A 24,401-nucleotide genomic window follows, 5' to 3' on the forward strand; every position below is an offset into this window, starting at 1 on the left:
GAGAGATAGTTTTATGGTTGACAGTACAACATTTGCTCAGCCACAAAACTTGCTTCCATCTCATTTTAGAAGGACTAAGCTAGTTTAAACATTGCATGTGTATTTTGGTTGAATAAAAAGTGGTCACAAATATACAACTTCAAATTGTGAGTGCTTGTCAAAGTGGGCTGTCTGAGCTCAGACCACTGCATCAGATAGTGTAGCTATAATAAAAACATTTCCTTTGTGTTATATTCAGATGAAAATTTAGAATTTATCATCTCAATATAAGAACTGTAGTCTTTAGGGAAAGTCCAGAGAGTTTTCAGGAAGAAAGCCTTCTGGAATTCAGGTTTGGTTTAGAAGGTAACTGAGGCTACCTTCAATGAGTAGACCAAACTGAGTTAGTGATTTAAAAATCAGATATCAATGGTCTAAAAAAGTGATGTTTACCAAGAAATCCCCACGAACAAGCTAGCATCACTAGCTGCTCAATAAATGTTTGTTGAGTAAATAGACAAATAAATACTCAAGATCTGAGCTGGTAATGTTTGACTTATAAAAGGCATTTGTCCCTGCCTCTTTTCCTACTTTCTCTGTTGGAACAACCCAGTACCTAGAGTTGGAAAGGTATAGCAAGGAGCAGGGAGACCATACGTTCACAAAGTTCCTCACCATGCAAAAGCATTGGTGTTAAAAATTACCAAAGATTTTTTATGTGCACTTTAGTATATAACACTGATTTTTTTGATAAAAACAAAGTGAAGTTGTTAAAAAATTCTCAGTTGAATTCTGTGCTACAAAGAAAAAATGATTGTGGAAGTCTGATGTAGAGGATTGTAGGCCAAACATTGCCAACTGTTATTTTGCCCCTGGTAAGTCTGATATTTACCATTGAGACCGAGGCGGGGAGGGGCAGGGGGAGTAGAGACATCTTACATAACTTTGAACAACCAGCTTAAAGGCAGCCAGAGACAGAATTAAAATGAAAAATAATTGCATCTTTAATTGATGAAGTTGAATGATGAAAAAGACAATAGCTTAGAAACTGAGTTTGAAGGAAGACAAAAATAGAAAAAATGGGAAATCTTTGTTAGCACATAAATTTGGTGCACCAACTTTATGCAAATATGAAAAAAATGTACTGCCAGTTGAGTTTTCTTTTTTAAGTTCAAAACTTCGCACTTATTACAGAATGAAAAAAAATGAGTATTTTGATATTTAAGCTGAAAAACAAAGTCACATAAAAATAGTTCTCAAACACTGTGAAATAACATTATGCAAAAGTTCAAAATATAACATCGAAGAGAGGAATGTATCTGGAGCTGGAGGGGGAACTGAGGTAAGAAAATAAAGAATCAAACTGGCATCTATCCAGAACACAGAGGCTGGAACAGGAGCCATGTAGAGCTTATCAGATGGAATTGGGGGAAAATATATACAAGCCTTTGTGTGGGATCATGGAGTTACACACACATGAACAAGGTCTTCACGCTGTTACACATACATGAACGAGGACAACACGCTGCAGAATTCTAACCATTCTAACCAGAAATAATTCTGCAGTTGACTGCATTTCGATTCAGAAACAGAATATTACAGCCCCAAACAATTTCCAGTAACTAAAAGAGAGTCATCCATTGGAGACTGGCGTTCATAAAGTCACTAGATCTTTTATGAGAGATCAGATTTTCTTATGGAATATCAAGATAAGCCCAAGCTGATTTCTCTTTGAACATCTAAGCATACCATATAAGGGTAAAAAAGGAAGGATTAAAATAAAATGTTCTCCAAAGAGTAGGGTTTTTTTTCTATTCTGTATTATTAGATACTTCAGTATAAGTGAGATATGTTATAAAATAAGGCTTATATACATATTTCAAAATGTCAACATGTTTAGCAATTTTTTATGAAGGCAAAAACTTTGTAACTCATCTTCAGTTTACCAAAAGATCCTTTGATGTATGTGGTCCACTTCTAATGGGCTCACTCTAAAATCAAATCTACTAAGTCTCTTTAGTATATGATAGGAAAACAAGGTAGAGGCTCTAGGGTCAGGCACCCTGAACTTGCATTCTAGCTTTGCCAATCACAGACGTGAAATTTAATCTCTTTGAGCTTCAGTTCCATCATTGAGACTTTTGAAATAATAATATTCAGCCCCATAGAGTTATTTTGAGAATGAGCCATCTTAGGGTAGCTGCTATACTAACATTAATGCCATGCAGTGTACTCAATCAACAAATTACTATGGGCCAGCACTGGGCTAGCTGCTGGGAACGAAAAAAAGATGCATAATTACTTTGCCCCTGAGAAGTTCACTCTCTGGTGCAAAAACACACAGACCAGCAGTACAACACAGTTTAATACATTTGCTAACACAGCCCGCTACTTAATAACTTAGGTGGACCTGGATTCCAAAGGAAAAGAAAATTCCAAAAACTTTGTGTCCTCATAGAGTGTTCCACTTTCCCAACTTTCTTGTCTAAAGCACTTCAGTAATCACAGTGGCAGTGAGCTATAAAGTCAAGTAAGCTAAAGCAAATCCCAGCTCCTTTGGAGGTATGAGGACATGGAAAATCTCCATTCCCAAGAAGCTGTGAGATCATGTCTGATTTAAGTCCCAATCCTAAACAAAGCGGGACTCATGCTGGGTTTCATGTGTAGAGTTTCATGTCCAATCCCTGTAACGAGGTGATAAGGCCTGTGTCACAGTTAGTCAGTAGCAGGCGATGCAATTAACAGGATTGCACTAACCTGGAGATGCGCCAGGCTGGCAAAAGAAGGATTAGAAAGTAAATGAAGTGAACAAGCATGAACCAGCAAATAGGGCTTAATGGACAGTACAAGTCAGTGAGGCAAAAATGGGCCAATTTGCTCTCATTGATTTTCACTGCCCATTGAGCTGCATTCCTCTTTTGCTTTCTAATGCATTTATCTTGGCCTAGGCAAGTTCTCTGGCTGTCATCCTGAGGACAATTCCATTGACCGCGACAACTCCATGAGTGGACCAAAGTACAATCTGACCTACAGAGCCTTCTCTCAAGCATCCTGATGGGGTGTCTGATGACTAAAAAAAGTCCGAGGAAGAAATTCCAATAGGTCTTATCCCCAGGAAGTTATCGAGGAGACATTTTATCAGAGGAATGAAAGGAAATACTGCAAAGTTCCTTTCAACTTGTGCGGTCCACCTTATTTTTAAATAATTCATCAAAGTAAATGAAAGCACTCCACCCTGCCATTTTCCACTAGTTTTAAATCATCTCCAGTGGAAGTGCCAGATGACTTCTGCTATCCAGAATAAATAAACCTGATGACCATTTGTTGTTCCCTAACTATGAAGAGAGGAAAGCCATGCAGCTATTCAAACTCTAAAAATAGGAAAATGGAGTCAGCTACGCTGACCAAGCAGATCAGGATATCAAACGGGGTTTCCACCTGGGATGAGTCCTTCCTTTCAGCTTCTTTCTTATTCTTTTCACACCTCCTCTTGTTTCCTGTCCTCTTTGCCTCCTTCTTTCATATATATATCCATATATATATGTATTTTTTAATTTTTAATAAACATGTATTATTAGCCCCAGGGTACAGGTCTGTGAATTGCCAGGTTTACACACTTCACAGCACTCACCATAGCACATACCCTCCCCAATGTCCATAATTCTTTGCCTCCTTCTATATACATTTTCTTGTTTGGCTATTACCCCCCTCTCTCTCTTGTTCTTCCTACCTATTGGATGCTTTCTTCTTTCTTAATCCCCCTCCCCCAAAAAATAAATGCACTGCCTCTTACATCAAAAACCAATCAGGAAAAGTCACATTTGTCCACTGGATTATCCCATCAATTGTGTTCCAGATAATTGCTCCCTACCCCTATATGTATGCTTAATTATAGAATGAAATAGCTTATAAGATTTTGAAATTCCATCAGTTGATTATGGGGAAAGAAAATCTTTATCCAGTTTCATGTGAAACTGAGTATCTTGCCATGATCCTGAGTCAAGCTTCATGTCTTTAAAAGAAACTCAGACTTGACAGAAAATATTTATCTCCCCATAAGAGAAAGATTTTATTGAGTTGGGAAGTAATGGGCAATGTGCACAGAGAATTCAATTTGATATTTCCCACAGTATGAATCTCCCCATGAAATGGGCCACATTGGTACCTTCGGCAATTCAGAGTCCTTCATCATTACAAAGAGCAGAAGGAATGCACCTGGTCTCCAGTGCTGTGTGTGGAAGCCTCTGAGATTTCACTGACTGGGCTGGAGGCTCAGACCCTACTTAGCTCAGGAGAGCTAATGAGATTCCAACCTGACAGGGAATGGATGCAGGCTTGAAAAAAGCCCTCCCCCAGCCCCCGACCCCCTCCGGAGGTAATTAACGGGTATTTTCAATGAGTCCAGTAAAATAATAATTTCTTTCTCTAGTCACCATTGTCAACAATGCCTCATTCAAGTATTTGACACCAGGACACACATACCAAGAAATGATCAATGATAGCTGGGGAGTCTATTCATTTGGCCATATATGTGATTCCTTTTTTTGGTTCTGTTTTAAACTACTAATAAACTAGAAAGAAAAGGAGAGAGGTGAGTCTCACATGATCTCACAGATCACATTACGTTTGGTTATTAGTTCTCTCCTCACCTATGCTTTGCTTCCCGGTGGACCATTTCCCCTTGCTTCCAGCAGGTAGCTTTGCATTCCTTAGATGCATCCTGGGGATTACACAGCCAGCTGCTACACTACTTTCCCAGAGCTGCTGCTGCTACTGCAGCCAGAAGAAGAGATACTGGGGGGTGGGGGGGGGCACTTCAAATTCCAAAAACTGTTAACTGCAGCTGTTAAGCAGGAGAAGAAAAAAAAAAAATCTTCTTCTAAGTTATGCATTCATTGCACAACACGTGCATTTGATGCCTCTTCATATGTTTCCAAAGCAGCATGTGCAACAGATCACACTCAAACTGTCACCATCTGAAACAGAACAGCACACAGGCTAAATGTTCCAGGGAGTCTATTGCCTGCTTGCAGCCCACCTGAAGCACCTGGAAATAACTAAACTCCCAAACATAGGTTGACTTTGCTTGAACAGAATAGGAAGACTCGGTGTTGAAATTGAATGTAATTTTAGCTGGACTAATTTATCCTAATATGGACCTTCTGAATATTTTATAATTCCTGTGGATTCCTCCGAACTTGGAATTGATCTTCGTTTCTTTGTTTCCTTCCTACCTCCTATCTGTTTGATCAGATTCTTTTTTTCCTAAAATGCACATTTTTTTCCATATCGCTCCTCTACTTAAAAACCAACGATGGTTTCCTTGATGCCAAAAATAAAGCTCAAATGCCTTTGTTTGACATTTAAAGTTCTCTGCCATCTGGCCTCGACTTGCCTATGGTTTCTGCCTCATCCCCTAGTCCAATGGATCTCAGCACTGTTACTCCATCACGCTTTTTTCAGAGCCCTGAACAAAATTTCCTGTGAGTTTTCTAATTCTCTCTTAGTATTCTCTAGAATTAATGTTCTCTAGCATACTAATTCTCTCTCTCCCTCTTTTCGCTTGAAATAACCAATTTCCCTCTCTCCCTCCCCTTAGCTGTCTGCCTTATTGTGTCCACCTTCCAGACTCCACTCACTCTGGAAGAATTTTTCTGCATCTGCATAGATCTTACCGAGTAGACTTGGCAGTGTGGTGCTGCCATGGAAACCGGACAAAATCTAGAAACTAGGAAGAAGGACCAGGTTTTAGTTCCAGCCCTAATACATAACAACTGCATGACCTTGACTGGGCCACTTAACCCTCTGGGTCTCTGTTCCCGTACTTGAAAAATGGGTTTAATAATAATCGTCTTCCGTTAAGTCAGCTGCAAAATCATCTAAGACCATCTCTGAAAAAGTACTCTGAAAATACTAAAGTATTCTTTGAATATAACACACCATGACAATTTTCTTCTGAATACCCAGCATTTCCTGTGCAGTTTTGCCATGGACTGTTCTCCCGAACCTGGAATGACATTATGGTTGATACTATTGTGTACAAGTAATAAAACAGAAAAGCTAAATGACTTGTCCAAGTTAAAATAATGGGCAAGAAGAAGAACCAGGATTCAAACCAAGGTAACAAAGAGCCTGATTTCATTACACTACACTTTACTGCTTTTTATGCTATCTTGTAATCAATTATTAGCATGCATTAGTTTTATGAACTCCTTGAGGCCAATAACCACAATCATCTTTCGTATGACTTTACACTTGGTATTCCCTTTGTCTAGAATACTGGCAAAGTGGTTCACATCTCCTTGTCTCCTTCAGATCTTTGAAGAGCGACTTCTCAATGAGGTCTTCTCTGACCACGATATTTAGAATTCTAACCCTCCAGCTTTTCCTATCCACCCCATCCACTTTACTTTCTGCATATCACTTAACATTTCACATCCCACATGTTTTCTATATTTATATGTTTTTATTATCTTCTTCTAATAGCATGCAAGCTCTATGAAGGCGGAGATTTTTGTTGTTTTATTTACTACTGTATCCCCACTATTTAGAACAGGCCTTGAGACATATTAGCTGCTCAATAAATATTGGATAATGAACTAATGATTTAGCTTAACATGTGATTGACCAAATGATTCAAGATTTCTTCACTAAAGACCCTTGATCTATTTATTCAGTTGTGTAGAATTAGAATAGAGACAGTCTCTGGGCACCTAGGTGACTCAGCTGGTTAAGCATCACTCTCTACACTCAGCTCAGGTCTTGATCTCAGGGTCATGAGTTCAAGTCCTGTGCTGGGCTCCATGATGGGTGTGGAGCCTACTTTAAAAAAAGAAAAAGAAAAAAAGAATATAGACAGTATTTACAGTTGTGGCATTCTCTTTGAATGATGTCATTTGCATTAAGAGGTACAAGAAATGCATTTGAAATTTGATAGGCTAAGAACTAAAGTTTATTTTTAACTGTGAAAATTTTCTCTTTTTTTTTTTTAAAAAATTTGCATATAAATATTTAACAAAAGAAAAAGTATCTTGGGATGCCTGGGTGGCTCAGTGGGTTAAGCCTCTGCCTTTGGCTCAGGTCATGATCTCAGGGTCCTGGGATCGAACCGCACATGGGGGGGTGGGGGTCGCTGCTCAGTGGGGAGCCTGCTTCCCTCTCTTTCTCTGCCTGCTGCTCTGCCTACTTGTGATCTCTCTCTGTGTCAAATAAATAAATAAAATCTTTTAAAAAAAGGTATCTTCATGAGATATACTTGTATTTTCTGCAAAGATTTTGTCCATCATGATGACAAATTATCCATGTTGATCAGAGGATAAAATCTAAGTCCCTGACGAGGTGCCACAAGTCATGTTAGGATGCAGTCTCCACCTTCATATCTACTTTCTCCTCTTTTCAATCCCCTTTCAGAAGCTAAATAGTATGGTAGCTACTGCACACCCTCTAGAGGCAAGCTACCTGAGCTTGAATCTCGATTTCACCACCAACCCTGGAAAAATTACTTAAATTTCTTTAAGTCTCAACATTTCCTTTAGTAAACTGGGGACAGTAATATTATTGAATCCCTAGAGTTGTTGTGGAGAGAAATGGGAAACCACCCACACAAAACACTTAGCAAACTGCCGGCTGCAAGGTAACTTTTGGGAGATTGTCTTTCACTTCAGTTTATAATCCAGTTATGTGCCATTCCCCAACCTCCCCAACAGAGACTGTCTCACACATTTTGTATCTCTGAACATTGGATTCTTGAAAGAAAGAAAGAAAGAAAGAAAGAAAATATTTTTATGTATTTATTTCTTTGACAGAGGAAGAGAAGGGAAAGAATGCAAGCCCCTTGGGGTAGGCAGAGGGAGAAGCAGACTCCCTGCTGAGCTGGGAGCCTCAAGATGGGGATCAGGGCTCAATCCAGGAACCCTGGGATCATGACCTGATCCTAAGGCAGATTCTTCACCAACTGAGCCAACAAACTCAACAAAGTTATAATGAAAACATGAATTAATGACTTGAGTTTTTGTTTTTAAGTGATATCTAATCCTAGAAATACATCTATTTGTATCCTAATTATTTTAAGACTAAATCGTTTTTAGATCTTTGGTATAAAATTCTTTCAGTACCCTTTGTTAGGAAGAAAAATTTTTCCCCCACCCTGAAGTTTTCTTCTACGTGAAGCAAGCTGTACTTATGCAGCTTCCTGGCCTTTCCATTTTCTCCTTCACTCTTCCTCACACATGAATTTTTAAGCAGATAGAAAAGTTTGGAATGAAAACTGGTCTTTCGAGGCCAAGTCACTTTTCTTTGCTTTTTGAGAGTGTACTTAGCCGTAAAGAGTATGAGTACCCAAATACTATAGTCAAATAGTCACCATGGCCATGAAAAATCCTGTCCTCATGGTGAAAGTTGTTGACTCCTTGATATTCTACCTAATTTTGAGTTTTAAGATCAGGAAGCTTGCTTATGTTCAGCTATGAGCCATATAGGCCGTGAGAGCAATAGCAATACTAAGGCTGATACTTTTGTTTCCCATTTACCTCTCCTTTTTGTCCTATTTTTCGCTGGTTAGAGTTCAGTTGTGAAACAATGAGGTTCTTTATCAAACACTTGAAACACCAAACATCTTTCATAATTTACTTATACTTACACTACAACATAAAATATATTACCCATCATCATTACCATCCTGCAATACTGAATCATTTATCTCAAGGGATCTTAGGTGTACAATAGCGCCCCCCTTATCAGTTGGGGATACATTCCAATACCTCCAGTGGGTACCTGGAATCACGGATAGTACTGAACCCTGTAACTACTTCGTTTTTTCCTATGAGATGAGGCGAGTTGAACGACACTATAGGCAGCACGATAGCCTTAGACTACTATTGAACTTACTTTCTGTCAGAAAGAGGATCATGCGCTTGCAGACTATGTTGACCATGTGTAAATGAAACGATGGAAAGTGAAACCACAGATTCTTACTACATGAAAAATCTACAAAAGGCAATGTTCACTATCACTGTGAGGGGAGAAAAAAAAAGAGAAAGAATCTGAAGATTCTGAAGAATTCTGAAGAAAGAAAGAATCTTTTGAATCTGTTATAACCCCAAGGTAAAGCATGGTGTCCTCAGGAATGGAAATCACTGTGGTGATACTCAAATAATTTGTGGGAGAGAGGAAGTATATACATCAGTCATCTGAGTGGTACCTCATTAGACTCTTCAGATTCTGCAGGCAATCTCTTGCTCACAAATTTTATTTCCACAGATTCTAACATGCTATTTATCTAGTGAGAATCTCATATTTATGCATGTTTCATAGATCCCCTTATTCCACTTTCCATTGAAAATAAGCTTCTAATGAATAAAATGTTGTTTTTCCACTTTATTAAGCAAAACATTAAGATAGTGAAAGACAATTTTAAGTTGAAGTGTCATATCAGATTTTTGTCTACTTACTAATCAAACATGATTATAAGTGACAGAAGTAGTTTGCATTTTCATTTTATAACATTTTAATACTATAAAACATAAGAATAAGAAGTTAAACAAATTATAGTCATATTAAAATACATTTTCAGGGCAGAGCATGGAAAATGGTTTCTCTTTGCTACATAATTACTGTTCTAAGATTTCACTAAGCTACTATTCTAGGGTGTCAACTTTTATTTGGCAGTTTACATTTTTATACAGGTTTTCTGAATTTCAGTCATTTTCAGTTTATTTTATCTAGAAAAGCATGAGCCAGTCATAAATGACACATTATTACTCACTTTAGCCAGTTCTTCACATTCAACTAAAATATTTTTCACTCATGCAAGCTATTAGGTCAAAATTTTTACCAATATCCATAAACACTTCACATACAAGTTCTATTTTTCTTTCTTAACTCTAGAGCAGGTAACACAATGGATGAAATATTTGTAAAAGTAGAACATATCAAATTACCAAATATGTCAGTGACATCTCTACAAGGTGCCATCCTACATCCTGTGAAATTTCATGAGCTGAGGACCAAATACTTTGCTTTTATCCAAACTTTCTCAACACTTCCAAAAATTTCATTATCTCATCCAGTTCACAGATGCTGCAATGGCATTTTTATAGCAATCAGTATTCTGTTCTAGTATAGATTGATGATTTCTGTCCTTCATGCTATGTGTGTACCAGATAATGTCTTCATACCGAATAAAATGTCTTGAACATCTCTCTGGCTCGCACTCTTTTTTCTCACAATGTGTGTTTTTATCTGCAAAATGTATGTAGCATCTATTGTGTTTTATTTTTTAAGCTTCAACAAAAATGTCATTGCAGTTACCTGTGTATTTATGAGAGTACATTCTCAAGCTAATATACTAAAAGTACAGCAACAATCACATGGGTGTCTGAATGTGTTTTAATGTTTAAAAGGTGTTTATTGGAAAAGGTGTGACACACATTGTATAGACTAACACTTTTAAAAATGATGATGAATATTTTACTTATGCATAACCTTTCCTTCCTCAGAAGACTTAAGGAAAAACTTAAAAATTTGAAAAAAATTGTGATTTTATAACTAGGAAAAAGATGTCATTGAATGAAACAAGAGAGTCCTCATTCTTTGAAAATCTCAACAATATTTATCCAAAGGTTTATGATGTGCCTGACATTGCATTTTAAGACATTAATGCCACATAATTCATGGTACTTTTTTTCTATTTTAAAGAACTATTTGCACTGGATTATACTCCTTGAAATTCTATCATTTAGAAATTCATCTGTGAGGGGCAGCTAGGTGGCTCAGCTGGTTGGGTGTGCGATTCTGGATTTTGGCTTAGGTCATGATCTCAGGGTTGTAGTATTGAGACCTGTGTCCAGCTCTGTGCTCAGCAGGAGAGTCGGCTTGAGAGTCTCTCTTTCCCTCTGCGCCTCCCCCACTCACGCTCTCTCTTTCTCTCTAAAATAAATAAATAAAAAGTAAAAAAAAAAAAAAAAAGAAATGAAATGAAATAAATAAATAAAATAAAAATAAATAAATAAAATAGAAATAAATAAATAGAAATTAAAGAAATAAAATTAAATTATAAATAAATAAATAAAAAGTAAAAAAATAAATATATTTTTTTAAAAATAGATATTCACCTATGTTAACCAGAGCTTCCTGTACTAGCCAAGAATCTTAATCTCAAGTGAATGAAACCCTCCTCAAACTCTCTGGGATCAATTGACAGCATCTTCTCCTTTCACCCCTTTCTGTTGTACCTTTCTCTATGGTAATGGTTGAAAGCTAAAAACGACACTTTCCAGGCTTTCTTGCAGGTAGACATACTGAAAAGACAATAAGAAGAGGGGAAGGATGCAGAACCATGTGCTATTAATGTTTATTCTTTTTGTAGGTCAGCAAGGTCATGAAGAAGTATTCCATTGCATTCCATTGCATTACCTCTAGCCCTCTTGGTCGTGGCTGGCAGGATGGCAGGATGGACGGCAAGTACCACATTCCTGTATGCAGGCTCTAGTTTTGATGATGTCAGAAGAAGATTCTGGAGTGAGAGGCTTATTGATCCTGTTGCCAGATTTTTAACTCCTGCATTGTGTTCTTAAACTATGAGTTCTCCTCACTCCAAACGCTGGATGTAGTTAAGATTAGAGACTCCCTGGCAAGACAATTCTGCAGTGCTCTGGAAGTCTTTTCTAGAGGTCTGATACTCTGGGATTTCCAATCATTTTGTAAGTACTTAATTCACTCTTTTACATTTTTTTCTGCTTAAACTACCTTGTGGTTCCCATTTTCTATAATGAATGCTAATCAATATATTGACTCAAACTTTATTGAGCTGTAAAGATAATTTATTGGCTGACATAACTGAAATACCCAGGCTTACATATGACTTTAGACAGGGTAGCTCCAGAATAGAGCAACATAACCCAGTGCTACTCTCTGCTTGACCATTTTTATCTTTTTTTATTTTTTTTAAGATTTTATTTATTTATTTGTGAGAGAGAGAGAGCACAGGCAAGAGGAAGGGCAGAGGGAGAGGGACAAGCAGACCCCACTCTGAGTGGGGAGCCCAAGATGGGGCTTGATCCCAGGATCCCGGGATCATGATATGAACCGAAGTCAGATACTTAACTGACTGAGTCACCCAGGTGCCCCCACCATTTTTAATCTTGACTGCATTGTTAGGTATGGTGGAAAATGGTTTTGACAGCCCAGTTTCTATTCCTCTCCAACTGAAGTCTTTTTTTTTTTTTTTTTCAAGATTTTCTTTATTTGGTTGACAGACAGTGATCACCAGTAGGCAGAGAAGCAGGCGGGGGGTGGGAGGGAAGCAGGCTTCCTGCTGAGCAGAGAGCCCGATGCAGGGCTCGATCTCAGGACCCTGAAATCATGACCAGAGCCGAAGGCAGAGGCTTAACCCACTGAGCCACCGAGGAGCCCTTCCAACTGGAGTCTTATGAAAAAGATACCCTGGATTTTTTATTTTTTTTCTCAAGATTTCATTTATTTATTTTAGAGAGAGAATGTGAGAGCAAGAGCATGAGCTGGGGAGAAGCAGATGAAGAGGGAGTGGGAGATAATGTCCAGCAGGACTAATATCGAGCTTGATTATAGGACCCTGAGATCATGACCTGAGCTGAAATCAAGCATTGGTTGCTCAACCAACTAAGCCATGCAGGTGCCCAAATACCACCTGCCTCTTTAGCAATCCCAGCAAAAGTTCCAGTGAATACAATAGTCTCTAACTTGATCAGAGGGCTATTATCTGACCAAAGGAATAACAAAATGTCCCATTTATCAGAATTGGGGTTTTTGTTTTGTTTTGTTTTCCCCTTATCAGATTTATGCATTATGCCCTACCCCTGGAACAGAAGTAGTAGGAATAAGCTCCGCTCAAAAGAATAATTGAAGAGAACTGAGGTTTTGCCACATAAATTTAAGTGCCATTATCACAAGAAGGGAGATAGATACTTTGAAACTAAACAACAAATGTCTATTGTGGCTTTTTTTTTTTTTTTTTTTTTAATTTCAGCACTTCCGGGAGGATTATTTTAAGTCATTTACATATTAGTGAGAATTTACTCTTCTTTCACCTTAAATAGAAAATTGTTAAGAAGAAAGAATTAATTTAAAAATAATCATTAACCTCCTACTTTGCTCTAGAATATAATCTCTGGGATTCCATAAAAAAAATGCTTGTTAAGAAAATTACAAATCTGTAGTAAGGTAAATGCATCAATCATTACGAGTAGAAAAACAAAATTCATTATAATATGAGTGGAGATAATGACACTCAGGAAAAGAATTACTTCAGTTGGGGAAATTGAGGAAAGGTTCATGGAAATAGTGATGTCTTAGTAAAAACCCACATGTTTGATTGGACTAAATTTATGCAGAAAGAATGAGTCAACACAGAGATGTGATAAATGGGGTGAGAGGAAGAATTTACTTTAAAAAGCTTCCTGAGAACTGTGACTCTGGGTGGATTTTCAAAGAGCTGTAGAATTTCTTCATAATTTTTATTTTTTTGTAGAAATTAAGAAAAAAATAGAGTCTATAGAATAGTTGGAGGGACTGATTCAATAAGATTGAGTGATTTGATGTTGTCTGTTTGTTTTGTAATTTATTTATACTTAATTTCATTCCAAAAAGGATTTGAGATAGCTGACCTGACAATTGATTGAAATGTGGGGCAAGGGAAAAGAGAGAGACAACAATGACGTTCAATAAATATTTGTTGAGAAGTGAATTAGTTTACTGAGCCTTGGTGAATGGAAAGTGGAAATGCCACGACAGGATTTGGGCCACTCAGGAAGGAGTTGATTTGCAGAGATAATAGGAATTGACAGAAAGCATATTAGAGCAGACACATCTTATGTTTGTAACTACATGCACTTTTACCTCCCCTCCCCTAAAAGTCAATTTAGTTGCCTGTGTCAGCCTTCACAAGCTGTGAAAAATGTCCTTGCCAAATTTTAGTTGTGGACAGAAAACCAAGTATTTCAATAAGGTAGAGCATTTCTCTTTAAGTGGATGGACAGCAAGTGGAACTGATTTTCTTTGTGGTAGTGTGGGACTCCCAAATACTCTATATTCTGCAGCCATAGTTGAAACATTGCTTTGAAATACTGGGGTCATGGGGCTTATCTTACCTTTTATAAGAAGTATTACACTTTCCTCTCCTTTTTCCTTCTCTCAAAACATGCATGAATGGCCATTTTCAGGACTCCAGACTCCCTGATAACATCACTGCAGAGACATTTCCAGGGAGAAGAATTGGACTCCCCTTTTGAGAAACAGCTGTCTTGAAATAGTCAAAGCCATGCATTAATATGTTCTTTAAGTGCAAGATAGATTCTCAATATTCTTGTAACATATAGAAGCTAGACATATCTTAACTTTGTAGATTAAAAACCAAGAAAGGAAAGAAAGTTAAAATCTGCTTACATTAGTGGTACTACTGTAATTTGAGGCATAAACCAGACCTGGACACTGACTCAAAACAAGGTTTTCTGCTTTGCCCACTTGCACTTTATTCACATGCTTTGCCCATAAGCAGCAATACACAAAGGATACACCTTTCTGCCCTCTTACAAACAGAACACTTCCCACATTGATAATTCTGTTTGGCCACTTTAGAGAAAGGATTGCATTTCTAAACTCAAGTCCAGGGGTGTCAGACAGCTCTCACTGTACACTTGGAAAGCTGCCTTATATCTCAGTTTTCTAATCTGAAAAGCAGAAACAACAATACTGTCTTGTTCATAAGATAACTATTGTTTTCAGAGCACATGCTGGATTAAGTGTTTAGAACAATGCCTTACCCTATCATGTCCCTTAAAACCATGAGTTATTATACCTGAGGTCCTTTTACTGAAAAAAGTCATTTCTTTTTTTTTCCAAAAAGGTAAAGCTCCAGTTTTAAACCCATTGTATACTTACAAATAATTAGGATGTTTGCAGTACTCAGTCTTATCCATTTAAAAAGTAGTAGGAACAAGAGACTTTAGCCCTCTGCAACCATTTCGAGAGTAGTCCCTTCAGCAACAATAACCATACCGCTCTGTGATTTAAATTTTTCATTATGCACTTTTGCATGGTGAATTGAGAAGGATACTTCATCCCCCTTAGATCTGAAGACCAAATGTGCTCAGCTGCAGACCAATTATGATATTCAAGTATTTTCAAGACTGCTGAATGGGAAACGTTGAACTGTGCCTGTGTGATTAGCTTCATTGATTTCTATAGAAATGTAGTACTTAACTTCAATCAGTATAGTAGTTCAGTAGTTCAAGGAAGTTTACTCTTTTTTTGAGATTCACACCGAATATGTAGTACAAAACTAACCTTGCGAGAGTCACAACGATAATTTACCAAAACTAGATGTTTCAGGATTATTTGTAATTTGTCCCCTAATTTGAACAGATTAGTCCACCTCATAACTCAGATGTGTGTTTTCAGTTTTACCTTACTTACAGATTATACTGTGCAATTACTTGCAAACAACTATTGATTATTTTAAAAATAAATAGGGATCAATTACATGGGAGTCTCCACTGTTCCTTTTGTTCACAGACATTTTACTGTGTTCTAGTTGAAATAGTGATGTCTTGGGTCTGGAAGGATAGTCATTCACTAAAAAATATGGAGACTTAACACAACAAAAAAGCTTAAGTAGAAAACTAGTGGGTTAGTGGATCCTCAACAAGAACAAACATAAAGCTTGATGAACACTTAACTCAATCCATTTTTCTATCTATTCATCTATTTCTATGGTACCCATGATCAAAGCTATTAGACAAGCTAACAGCAATATTCAAATTTCAACATAATAAATGAAGGAAAGGATGTTCCCCTGGCCGTACTAAACTTGAGACATGTTGGGGTGTATTTGTATAATGACACAATGTCTGTCACGTACAATGAGTTTAGAAGGGAACTGGTACAAATTTCAAGGCTAAATTTTATACTAAATTTACTTTCATTTTGAGGTGAATCTTTCTTTGCCAACTCAGGTGTGATTTGGCCTATCAACTACTCTCAAATTTCAACAGCTATGACAGTCAATGTGTAGTAGATATTTTTAATTATGCAGAACACCAATGTGAGGATTGTTCCTCAATGTTCCAGCATCAAAGCATTCATGGAGAATAACAGCAGAATTGAATGCTTCTGCTTCTATTTCAACTTCTCATAAGGATTATTACCTAAAGCAGAATCATATCCAAGACAGCCAGCTCATCCTTCTGGCCAGTAAGTCCAAGACCATGAAAAAGTGTAGCTGAGTAATATAATTCCAATATATTGTTAAATATTGTTTTCAAACATTTACACAGATCGATGTTGAAAATATAGATTTTTCTTCTCAGTGGTATTCTCAAGACTCTCCTGCTAAAATGTGAATTGAATTTGTTATGGTACCAAATACTCAGAATTTGAAACTGAAACTCCCAATTACCTCCTCTATTTACCCTCTTGTGTTGTACTTGCTCCACTTTTGCTTTTGTAAGATGATATTTATTGAGAAGTCTGTAAGATAGTATTCTAGGGGCCAATTTCTAGATACTAGTATTCTAGTATTCTAGTGGCCAATTTCTCTTTTGTCTTTTGCCCTGTGAACTCACTGAAATATTTTGTCTTTGAGAACCTTCAGCCAATTGAGCCATTCATATAAAAATGAAGGTCGAATGACAGGTCAAATATAGTAAATTCTAGGATTGGTGAAATCTGGGGTTTACTATCACTTGGGTTGTTGTTACAGAAGTTGTAAAGAACATTCCTCAAATTTAATTCTTCAACAATCTTCAAATAGAATTTGGAAATCTTTCATGGGCTATTTTGGGGTCCCATCAAGATGAATAAACATAACACAGAAATAAATATTTCATACAGGTTTGCCACTTAGAGCTGGAGGGGGCAACATTCTTCTGGTTTTCCTTTTGATAATACCAGAAAGTACCACTCAAGAGGCTAGACAATCTTCATAGGACTAACAGAAAGGTATCTGAAGTGATTCAGAATAAGCATCCCCCAAATGTGCCACTTTTATATGTGGGTTATTTTGAACTAAAAATTATCAAGGCCAAAAATACTCAGGAAGAGATTTTTACCTTCCCCTTAACTGATTCTAAGCATGTCAATAGAGAAACTTGTCCAGAAAGACAGCCATCACCAGAGATTACTACAAAGAGCTAGATGAAGTAAACTGTAGGGAGCTCAGCAGGGCCTGTTCGTTCAAATTTTTCTCTGTGTCCCATTATCTCTGCAGGGCATGACAAACATTTGTTTACAAAATATTTGCTCTTCTCATCTTCCAGTGAATCCTTCCTTCCCTTCTAAGTCTCAGATCCCTACCTGCTTCTCCTTAGCTCAGGGTGTCATATAAACCTCAACTACTTGACTGTCTTTGAGCCTCTCATGTCTTTGTGGGGCTCTCGTGCATATGCAATTAAATTTGTTTTTCTCCTGTTAATCTGTCTTATGTCAATTTAATTAATAAGACAGCCGAAAGAACCTAGAAGGGTAGAGGACAGATTTTCCTCCTCTACATATTTAACTCATTCATTCAGTCACTCATGCATTCAATCAACATGTATTTGCATTCAACAAACACATTACATATTCATCTATTCTGGTAAATAAAGAGACTTTTGTTGCAACAGGAGACTGAAATTTCATGACAAGGTTGTATTTCTTTTTTTGTCTGCTTCTTTAGACTTTAGATAATTAGAACTAATGTATGAAAATATTATAATTTTAGGAAATTATATAATTTTTCAAGTGCTTGGAAGTCCTAAATTTTATTTCTATCAAATAATTACTTTTAATTTGACTTGACTGTTCTTTGTTTTGTTTCCTTGTCATTCCATTGACGTATCTAAGGGCTATACAAAGTAAATATCATTAAAAACACACTATTTCGTTTTTGAGCTCATCAGTGTTTTCCAGGTCAACAAATTATTGATAGTATTCTGTAGTGTATCCATTGTAATAATGCATTAAATATGCCTGCTGACAAGGAGCATATTTTGTCAAAATATGCCTCTTTGACACAACAATTATTTTTAAAAAACAGCAGACACAAGAGAAGCTCTGAAAACAAAGCAAAGGCTATTTCTTTGTAAGGGACATTTAAAATTATAAGAGAAATCACCCTCTCTATAACAAGAAAAGAAGAGTGCCTAAATCTCTAGAAATTTTTCAAAGGGGAAAGCAAGGATCTAACTCTGCATAACAACATTACCCTTGTTTACTATATATATAGTTTCCTGGTAAACTCTCAAAACTGCCCACGTCACCACCAACATCCATTTATTCAGCTAGAGATGATACTTAAAGTAATGGCTTAGGCCATTTGGGGGAGTTACTCAGTTTTCCTGGGTATCTACCATGTCTATAGGGAGTACACATGTTATTAAACTGGTTTCTTTTCCTCCTGTTAATCTCTCTGAATTACAGGCATGTCTTAGTCAAGAACCTAGAAGAGGAAAGGGAAAATCATTTTTCCTACCCCACACCATGTCTGAGGCAGATGCTTTGGTTTTGAGTCTCCTTCCATCCACTTGAGCTGTCAAATATAAATTTCTTGTGTGCCAGTACATGTATTTGAATAGTAGTAACAGAAGTTTCTCTAGTGTCAAACCATGATCATGTCAAAATGACCATAAATATTCAGTACACTAGCCTTTTAAGAGTTATACCTGTTTGACATAAGATTATATTTTACAATCTGTTGAGTTGGGCAACTACCTCCTGTGTGACATCTGATTATCTTCAAGGTCTACCTCAAAATGTCCCTCAATTCTTTCAGGAATGTGTGAGAAAGGGTCCTATGTATGGTAAATTTTGACTGCCATCTTGTTCTCAAGTCATCTCTGATGTCAACTGTAAAACTGCTTTTCAATAATTCTCTGCTCTCTTTGGTTGTTAATTGGTTCTATCCATTTGTCACAGATGGAAATACTTCCACTGTATAAATTCAAGGAGGTTAAATTCTTGACCTTCTGTCCAAAATAAAGATATCTCCTCTGGGGGAATAAAAAAAAATATCAAGAAGGTATTGCAGAATATTAGAGGAAAGATTGTTTATGGACTTCTGTTTTGCAGCTTGTCTGTTGAGGGATTTGAAAGAAAAGTGTAAATGGAGAATTATCTGGGCTAACAGGTTTAACCGGGGATGGCTACAAATCCTGATTGTTTTCTTACCAAAAAAAATGGAGCTCAATGTTTAGAAAGCTCTGTTTTTCTATGGAAAAATCAATAAAAATCATTTTACTATATACTGCTTTGGTGAAAGTGGCTAAAGTCTAGGTGAAGTTAAAAGTGAATTGGTTTTCTTTAACAAAATTGTGGATGACATTAAGTAGCAAAGTTCATCCTATTCTCTAGTCAGGAGGTGTGGCAGAAGTCTGGAATGTAAAATTGCTCAAAAACATCTGCAATTGCCAGCAGTTAACTTATGGGAATAAAACCTTTTTTGTATAAGTGATTAGATTCTTGGGGCTTCAAAGACAGTTGCAGCATCTTAATTACTTGCAATGTAACTACCCCAGTTTAAAAAAAAAAAAAATCAAGGTGAAAACACACAGTAGAATTAAGCAGTATTATTTCAACCTTGAAATTGAAGCTTTATCTTATCATTGTATTACCCTGTAATGGAAAACTGAACTTGTGTTAATCAGTATTCCTGATTACAAATAGGGAAATTGTGGGGATTTTTCAGAGCCTTCCTTTTATTTTAAATGAAATGTCACGACCATGATTTAGATAGAAATATTTTGCAGAGGATAAAAGGCCCTTAAATTTCTGATAAACACAGGCTAACTTCTGAGATTTATAACTTATTGAACTTTTTATGCATAAAACATTTAGGTTAATTCATTTAAATAAATGATTGTATTGTTTTGCTGTCACTGCCTCAGATGTTCCTGGTTAGGCTTTCTTTTCCACAAAGTACATTTAGTGATTAGCTCAGTACATTTAAATGCAATTTGTATTGAATAAGAAAAATCTGAAGATAAAGTAGCTGTAAACAACTAACTAAATAAATAAAGCTATAACCATGCAAAAGAGAGACACAAAGCTGAGAACTGAATAGATAGGAGACTTGCAAGCATTGAATATTGATTTGGGGCTTTAGTTCACAATAAGCTTGTGGGTCTATCTTGCTTGTTGGCTCTTGCATATTTTTAAGGCCCCAAACAAAGCAAAACAAAAAAAGACATGAATATAATTATTTTATGTATAATTGCCTTCATGCCATTTTAACAACTCTTGTTGAATGATCATGACAACACCGGCTCAGGGCTATAGAGGCACAGAGAGTTTCTAGACCATTTCAATACATGCAAGATGAAATGAGGTCCATATCTCTAATCCCACTCTAATTTTATAGCTGGTAAGACACTATTCAGACCTGGGTGTTTTCATACTAATCTTCAGCAGAAAATACTCACAATGTGGTACAGTTCCAAAACAGTTTAAGTCACCTAGGTCTTAAGGATTCCATTTCAAGTACCTCATGGTTCTGATTCAACTTGAAGGAGTAAAACAAAAATTGAAATTTGCTCAGGATAAAATCTATAGTTGTATTCTCCAAAATTCATTCACAGTTAAGAATTGAGATAGGTTTGTCAGACTGCAACCAATTTCCACTCTGGGTGTTCCAAGATCCCCATTTCCTGAGTGCCCTACCAACCAAAGGGGCAGAGTGGATCCTGAAAGTTTGTGCCAATGGCCATGAGAAAGCCTGGGATGCATATGAACCCATGTAGGATTTCTCCTCTCTCATAAGCTGTTTTTTTTATATCCTGCATGAAACCTGTTGGGGAGGAAAAAATTTACCTATACCATTCAACCTTCTTCTGCCTGGTCTAAGAATTAAATTGACATGAGAAAGAGTAGCAGGAGGAAATAAAATTTAATTGAATAGGTACTGGGAATCCACATAAACATGAGATTTAAAAGACAATCATGCAAAGTGAGATATATATATCATTTTAAACTAAAAAGACTAAGCATCTAAGATTTCAAAGGGAAGAAAAGCAACTTACAGGAAGATGAAAAAGAGTAAATGTTTGGTAAACAAACATTTGCTGGCCCCTTCAGAAACAATGCGACATAGGAAAGAATTTTAACAAACAGACATTGCTTAATTTCTCCCTGTCTACTACCCCTACTTCACATTATAATGTAGCTATTTATGGTGATAGCTCTCTTCCTGGAGCAGGAGCTTTATCTAAATCCTTTTAGGCAGGTAGAGAGAAGATCAAAGTTTCTTCCTGAGTTTTCTGGGCCTTGATTGTTTTTAGCTTGAAATAATCTTCCAGCCAAAGTGGCACATCGTGGGCTAACTTGTTCTGAACTTCTACAACAGTAAGCATTTATAAATATCAATATATTTTATTATTTTCAGTAGAATGAGAGAGAGAGTTATACAGACTGAAAAGAAACTAGAGCATGAGAATTGCAAGAGTAATGTGCCATGGACCAAATTTCCTGAGGATTAAAAATAGAATTATTATAAACCTAAGAATGTAGAATACAAAGGAAAATAGGTTTAACCAAATGCTGATCTGCTTCAGTTTTTTTTTCCAAAAATTTTCTATCCAGTATAATTGTTTCCAAAATAAAAGAAGTAAAAATAATTCTTACATATCAGAATAGTGTTAGGAAAGCATTAAAATGTTCTATTCTCTCTTTGTTTATAGACAAAATAGATAAAGTACTAACATGCTGACAAAGGGATTTTATGAAACTCAATGCTCTGAATTAGATTCTATTCAAAAGCAGTCTCCTTTTTGGCAAGTGCCCTAATTCCAAAGACAAAAGGTCATATTTTTTTTCTTGTGGGAATTCTTTATTCTTTTATTTCTGACTTTTTACCCTACTGCCCATCTCCCTAGCTAGCTATTTTGGGTTAGTTATGCAGCTTAATTTGATCAAACTTAGCACAGTGAGAGATCAGACTAATCTGGCTTTCTCCTTTTGGATCATTTACTGCAAAATGTTCTAGATCCTACTAAATTGCCAGAATCCTCTGACAATTGTAACAAGGGGCGTCTTTGGATATGTCTTCATCTTTAAACTTCCTTCTAAATATTGGAGACTGAAAATACATGCATTGAGAGATCAAATGTATTCTTTGAAATGCAATTAGCTCAGTCTTGTTACCACAAATCATGTTGTTAAATATGCTTTGGATAATCACTTAACAGTATGTACATACACCCATGTACATAAACATATAGAATAACATTTTCTTCTGGCTTAAAACAAAATTCTTAAGATTGAAAATACAATAATTATTTTAACTTGTTACATTTTATCTGTTACATGACTCAGTTTGACTGAAATTCTTTTATAATAGGCGCAATATATTGATATAATTAATTTCATTGGCAAGTGACTGGAAATTTGAGTTCATTGAATCTTTGGTTTTTGTTTGTGATGTGGTTGATGCTTGTGTGTGTGTGTGTGTGTGTGTGTTCTGTCTCCCCGTTAAATATGCATCTTACAATTCTTGAGAATTGCTTCTACTGGATATATAGTATCATTGTTCATATCATTGTTCATGGAGTTTTATGTCAATATGACCCCTCAAAAACCCTCATTAACTCAACATAGTGCAATGTAAATATAAATGAATGAAGAGCAATATAAATATAAATGAATAAATATAAACGAATTTTTAAGTTGAAATTTTTCAAAATTATTCTAGACCATTTAAGTTGGGTAGAAAGTTCAATATTGCTATATTTCTTATGCACAAATTCATTTTAAGTAAACTAATATATGCATTACAAAAGAAAATATGGAAAAAATATTTAAATAGTTAAAATCCTACTTCCATTAATTTTGAAAATTTTTTGAAGTTTTTTTTTCAGACATTTTCTAAAACAGACTGCTTTCCCTATGACTTTAGTTATAACCATCATGAAAATACAATAGAAGGGTAGCAGTCTTCACCTATAAGAGGAAGCTTACAGTCTCTCTGCATAACCTTTAATGCCCCCTATACAAACTGCCCCTCATTTCTGTACCATCTTTAACCAGACCTGGTGAACATTATGGTCCCTGTTCACATATAATGATATATCTTTTCTGGTCTCATCCTGTCATGTGCACAGATGGAAAAAAAATCACAGTAAAAACAATCCTTGATGCTATCATGAAATTGCTGTATTAACCCACCCTTGAAACTGGAGTCCTCTGGGTTTTCTAGCTATATGTGAACCCATAAATGTCCTTTTATTATGTAATTTTTTATTATTTAATTTAGTCTGATTTTCTTTGCCCTCCCAATTTGCTTAACAAGCAATTGATGTGATAAATCACTTTATGGCACGATATTTATGAGCAAAAGCTAATGAAGAAGACTGCTGTGCCCCATCCTCCTAGGTGAAGATGTGCATTTTCAAGGATGCCGTCTAGTGCTGGTGTCTTATCTATTGCCAACCCGGAGCGAGCATTCCCTGCAGGACATCTCTGAACACATTAGCAGTATATATTGAGCTCCCACAGGGTGTCAAGCCTTGTGTGAGGGCCCTGTGGTACTTATGAAGAATACTCAAGGCCTGGATTTCATGGAGAGGACAATTTAATATTAAGAAAGTGGTAAGCACACATCAGTAAAAATACAAGTGTTGGAAGGGTCAGGGTGTGATACAAGAAGCTGCGGAATCAAAGTCAACTACACCTGTAATTGAGTCTGGCTTTATGACATTATAGCTTTGGAATTCTGATAGCGTTCCTGAGACTTCCAGAGCCCCGTTTCTACATATGAAAAGAAGGAGCAGCACCAGCGTTACTGCAATAGATAGTATTTATTAAATGCTTACCATATTCCAGGCATGTTCTTTAGTACTTTGCGTATTCTCACACAATTATTCCTTAGAATGAACTTAAGAGGTAACCATTATTCCCTATTTACCAATGCTGAAGTTGAGGCATAGAAAATTAAATAGACCCAAGGTCACAAAGCTAGCAAGGGAAGGAGCCAGCCTGCGATCCCAGGCAGTTCAAGTCCAATATCTGGATTCTTAACCTCTATTCTATACTACCTCATGAGACTCTTGTGAGAATTAAATGAAGCAAGGTGTCTAAGGTATCTAGCAATGTGCCAAGACATAACTTCTGAGTGTCCTCTGATTCCCTGATGAACTGAGAAATTTGCAAAAGAGAAGAGTTTTCTTGAAAGTGAAACTTGACTTATGACTTTGAGGAAAAGGCAAAGAAAAGTTGTTCTGTTTTTTTCAGGTGCAAAGAACATTTACCTGAACTTCACTATACATCTCTAGGTGTGAAATCCTTTCCTCTCAGAGTACTTTAATTCTATTCCAAACCAGATTCATGTTTCATCCTCCAAATCATTCTATTGAGAGTGTTAAAGGTAAGATCAGAAGAGAGACCATTCCTTAAAAATGATATAGCTGAGATGTAGGTTTCAACAT

The 24,401-nt window shown here is 36.4% G+C and overlaps 1 long non-coding RNA gene across 1 annotated transcript; it reads left to right on the plus strand.

The window, feature by feature from the left end:
• The first annotated feature begins 11,556 nt into the window (after positions 1 to 11,556).
• LOC122898751 lies at positions 11,557 to 23,717 on the plus strand. The gene is made up of 3 exons (XR_006383044.1): positions 11,557 to 11,635; positions 19,004 to 19,006; positions 23,707 to 23,717. It is a non-coding gene; the product is annotated as an uncharacterized LOC122898751 (long non-coding RNA).
• The last annotated feature ends 684 nt before the right edge of the window (positions 23,718 to 24,401 follow it).

This window comes from Neovison vison, chromosome 2 (genome assembly GCF_020171115.1).
Source record: "Neovison vison isolate M4711 chromosome 2, ASM_NN_V1, whole genome shotgun sequence".
NCBI lineage: Eukaryota > Metazoa > Chordata > Mammalia > Carnivora > Mustelidae > Neogale > Neogale vison.